Source organism: Ixodes scapularis, unplaced genomic scaffold (genome assembly GCF_016920785.2).
Source record: "Ixodes scapularis isolate PalLabHiFi unplaced genomic scaffold, ASM1692078v2 PGA_scaffold1__304_contigs__length_218370807, whole genome shotgun sequence".
Lineage (NCBI taxonomy): Eukaryota > Metazoa > Arthropoda > Arachnida > Ixodida > Ixodidae > Ixodes > Ixodes scapularis.
In genome coordinates this window covers 212,484,309-212,489,367 of record NW_024609846.1, presented here as the reverse complement: position 1 = coordinate 212,489,367, position 5,059 = coordinate 212,484,309, and positions in this window count along the sequence as shown.

Below are 5,059 nucleotides of genomic sequence, written 5' to 3'. Positions count from 1 at the left end.
AGGATTCATGCCAGTGCCGTTCTCTTCGTTACTTCCATTGCCTGTTCTCCTTTCCCCTGTACAAATTAGCAGGCCATGACTAACCTCTTAGGTTACTTTTCTCGTCATTGTTTTCGGTTATCTCTTTTTTTATACTCGCACTACAGTTATCGAAGAGGGTCACACGCTTCCGCCTGAGTCAATAAAAGAACTACAAATAGAAAAAAAAACAAGCTTAAAATGTATATATTATTCAAGGACTGAGTTCATTTACCCCGCAGCAATCAGTGATAAGGCATATGAGTGGCACGTACACTGAGAACGTAAGGCCTGTTGATAACGCTCTAGGAAGTCTAGGCGATACTAATTTTTATTTTGATATCGCCAAGTTGTCGCGGAAAAAAGAAACATCCTACACATAGGGACCATATAGGGGCAGTAGACATGTACGTGAAGCTTGAGTTTTCTCATGTCTGCGTCCTATATGACAATGCTATGAGGGACTCACAAAAAACACTAACTTGAAGAGGACGTCTTAATTTTTCTGCCAATTAACTCATTCTTTCGGTACCAGTACTGGGCAATTAAGCTCATTCTGAAATGACGAGCAGGCCAGATGAATAGCGAAGCACTCACAAGTCTGCATCTGGCCAAAAAGGTGTCAGACAAATGCTGCATTATATCTCACATTGATATTTTATAGCTGCAAGGTCCCTTGCAAGACACAGGAAAATTCATTCCTTCAGAAAATTGTTTGTGCGGAATTCAAACTTCAACTTGATGTATTTTAATATATTACTCTAAATCAATTAATGTAAAGCAATTATAAATATTTTGTTGTTACGAACAACAATATATTTGCCTTAGATAAAGAAAAACGGTTCGGAATGTTCCGTAAATATCAGATTTAAACAGAATATATAGAATTTATTTTGAGTATGTGAACCTCACAAGTCCCCTATAAGGGCATAGATGAAAACATATTGAAAGTACAAAGGTACTTGAACACTTCCAAAAATATAGCCACATAATTAATTTTCGCATAATTGAAAGATGTTCCTACGGATGCGCCGCACGCACAGTTCCTGTGTGCAAACGTTCTTGCTTTAAGTTTGAGAGCATCAGCTGTTAACCCCATGCTCTCCGGAGGTTGTTGTCCTATCCACAGAATGCCCTCCTCTCTCCACGCCCCAAAGCTACGATTACAGGCCACACTTGTAATGTGCCGTTTACTGTACTCGAACGCCTCTTCGTATATTTTATAAAACCTTGTTTTCATTATTACGCCTATTCATAAAACAAGTATTGATATAGCATCCACCAACTCACGAAATCTTATTAACTACTTTCTGTCAAGGTAAATACTGTCCACTGCTTTATTCTTCTGCTAACCCCGAAGGAAAGTGATTTTATGTTCTATAATTGTTTCAGTGTGTATGCTTTCGACTGTTGCAATCCTGTTTGAGGCTTATACCACTCAGAACCTTCTTATTATTGATATTCTTTTTAGGCTTTATACCTCTTTATTTTGTTTTTTTACCAAGGGACGGTCCTGCTTTATATATTTTTGCCACCATTGTGAGCATGCTTAGGGGGCTGGGGGCCAGTCAAGCTGCTTGTACAGCTTTTTTTCCCAGCCCCCACCCCTCATATTTATATGGTGAATAAAGTATTACTGTTATTGTTATTATTTTTAAGATTATTATTAGTATTATTATCACATGGTAAAATCGATTCAATGTTTTTTCTCAAAGGTAGACGTTAAAAGTTACCTTCATATTCGTTTGTTGTAGCACTCTAAACAAAAAATTTGGTATGTTCGAATGCTCGAGTTTCAAAGTTGAATAGAATAGCAATTTTTCTGATTATTTTTATTTGATTTTCCTTTTTGAATGATTCGAATATTACAGCGAAGCTGTTCATGACAAGGCTTCCGTGGATTTTTTGTGTGCAATGACTAAAACCTCTACTCTGGCCGCGCCGCACGCGCAGGCCTTCCCCGTATAAAAGATACGAAGTAAATAGCCAAAAGAGAGCGTTGACGAACGCGCGTGCAAGATGTCATTTCTTAAAACGCTCTTCCTTTAGATTAGGTACTGCTGCCAGACGCACGCCTTTCCCTCGTGAAAGATTCGAAATAACCAAAATAAACAGACGAACGCGCATGAAAGATGCTATTTGTTTTAGGCTTTTGCTTTAGAACAGTTACTGCTGCCGTAGCCTCCTCTATACTCACAAAGCCTGGAAGATCACCACGAAAAGCGGCCGCCGAATTCGAAAAAGTTAACCGCAGACAACGGATGAAAGGAGAGCCACGTGACAGGCGCCCCGCTGCGGCGAGACGCCGAAACACACTTCTCCCAAGCGACATAATGTCCGCTCGTGCTCTTCGCGTTCCTCACGCTACCGAAAACTGCGTTTCGGGTTCTCGCCGTTGCAAAAGCTGTGCGCTCACGTCCAGGTTCCCCGAGAAATTCTCCGTGCTACACTATAAGAAAAAAATGGAGGAAGAAAGTAACAACGGCGCGTCTTCCTCCATTCTACTGACGCATCCCCAAGCGGACACGAGAAAAAGGGAGGAACAAAACGTCTTCCTCCTTCTCCAGGCAGACGGGAGAAAGCTTTCGCCCTCCCGGCTCATCTTCTGTCGGTTGCGTTTTTCGAGCAGGTCGCGCACTTTGTTTAATAAATGCTGTTGAGTTGATCGAGCTTCAGCGGCAGCGAAGGCCGCCTGTAATTCCGTCGTCTAGTCCAAACGTACAGAACATTTCGGTTGCATTGACGTTTTTATCACTAATTTTATCAAACGAGCAAACGAAGCCGCTAGAAACGGCGAAGTTCCGGAGCAGTGCCAGCAGCGCCACCTACACTTGGTAAGATGGCCGTCTGCGGATTGCGGGACTCACGCGGAACTACAGTAGCGAAACCACGCGGAACTGTGTCGACGTTGTCGACGTTATGGAAATCGCAGGAACTGCGTCCAAGCTGCCGGCTGCCTGGGTGCCTTCCGTGCTGAGTTCGGTTCTGTTATCCGATGCCGACTGCAACCGGCGTTCAACGTGGTTCTGTATTTGTGCGTGTCAGCAGCATAGCAGCAACATCATGATGGCAGTGTTGTGAGTTGTGAACAGAAGAATGGAATTATCGCCGATGTGACCGTGTGTTTGCGTATCAGTGGTGTAACAACAAGATGAGATCGTAAACTGTCGGGCATTGATGCCGCTGGTCGGACCGTGATCGGAGGGGGCGGTGTGTCGCAGGTGGACCTTCCGCTTTACATTAAAAAGTTTAAAACCACTTGAGGGATCAGGTGCAATCGATCGACATGCGGGTAGTCATGTTCGAACGCTGGTCTGAACAGTAAGCTCCTATCGTACAGTGACCAATGTGACTGTCGGTTGTCTCGTCCCCGAGAGCGATTGCGCTCTGGGGAAAGGACTGAACAGTACGAAATCGTGACGTAAATTACGCATATTTACAGTGTAGAATTTTAGCATTAAAAAATATAGTAGGAAAAATAAAAAAAAAAATAAAAGCAACCCTTTATTTTGCTGTTTAAATATACTACGGTTCCTGGAGAAACTGCCCTCCAAGTGGCGCGCTGGGATGAGCGCTAGACGTTTTCGAGCTCGCCACGGCGTAGCTCCGTACACTTAACACCTGCCGCAAGTCGCGGCTATGACTGCATTCAAGGTGATCGAAAAGCCATTTCTCAGCCCGTGAAGCATCACTTCCAGCTGAGTGAATATCCGCTCTATAGAGATTAATTCGAGACGGCAATTAGCGGCGAGATGTTTTTTTAGTGGCGCCCTCCTACGTCCCTTGTGTCCTACGTCCTCCTCCCTTGTGACGTCATTACCTTGCAAACAACAAGTTCTATGGTGTTTGTGAATAGCATAGTGGAAGCGTGAAATCATTGCGCTCTCAAAGGAACACTGCCAACACCGTCAAAATTAAAGTTCTTTCATTCCTCTTATTTCCGTCGATGATAAATCCTTTTCTGACGTCATAGTCAGCGTTCGGCCAATCGTGGAAGGCCGACCACAGCGGCGCTTCCCGTCGCGCACGTCGCCAATTGCAGCCTTGCGCGAACAGCACAAATAGAAAAAACAAACACTACAATAGAAATACAGGCTACGACGTGCCGTGTGTGGAAACAAACTCATGACTTCGAACCGCATTGGAGCGGCTTGATTTATTAGAGAGTTTTAGTGGATCGTTCCGATACCTCCGATAGCCCCGATGACGATACTATGCATGCACAAGGGAGGCGGTGGCGGAGTATCGGGTATCGTTATCGGAGTCATGGGAACGATCTACTAAAACTCTCTATTGGCTTTCAAATAATTACGGTATGATCGAGCGTTTTCTTTTTAATAAGTGGTTCATCCCCTGAGCCATTCAAAACACTCTCAGAGGTATGACATTGCTGAAAAAAATCAACATGCTGGGAATATTTTTTATAGCTTATTCAGTCACCGAGAAATTCCATATGTTCAAAACGACCAGTATAAGAGAGAGAAACGCAGAGATCGGGTGTGGTGTTCGGGTTAGTGGGCCGTTGTATTGATGTTTGTATGCGTCATGTATGTGTGTGTGCTCAATGTGTGATCACCTGATGCTTGTAGGCATAATCTGTGTGTAGTAGAGGATCTCGAAGCGCTGGTGGCCTCAGGAAATAAAAATATTTTTTTTTTTTGCAGAACATGAATTGGACAGTACCTAGCGCCACCTAGCCTAGGTACTTGCAATTACTCTGCTTGACCCTGCCATTTGGTGGCAAGCGATTTAACCTTCTTTCACGCTACGCGATAAACAGCGGCTTCGAGTTTGTTCTTTTGAGAGCGGCTTTTGGTTTCGCGGGTTAAGTTTGCCATTCCTCCGTGATGTGCGGTGGACGAAGGAATTGTGACTCGAGGAACACCAAAGTAAGGGGTATCGGTTGTCTCCGTTTAACATTGCACTGCTGTCGACGAGAAGACTGAGTAACTGCTTTCGAAACGAAGTTTCTGTACATGGGAGGGAAATCTCGCTTCGGAAATAAACACAGTTCGCGGAAAGCTCGCGTTACGCTTTTATT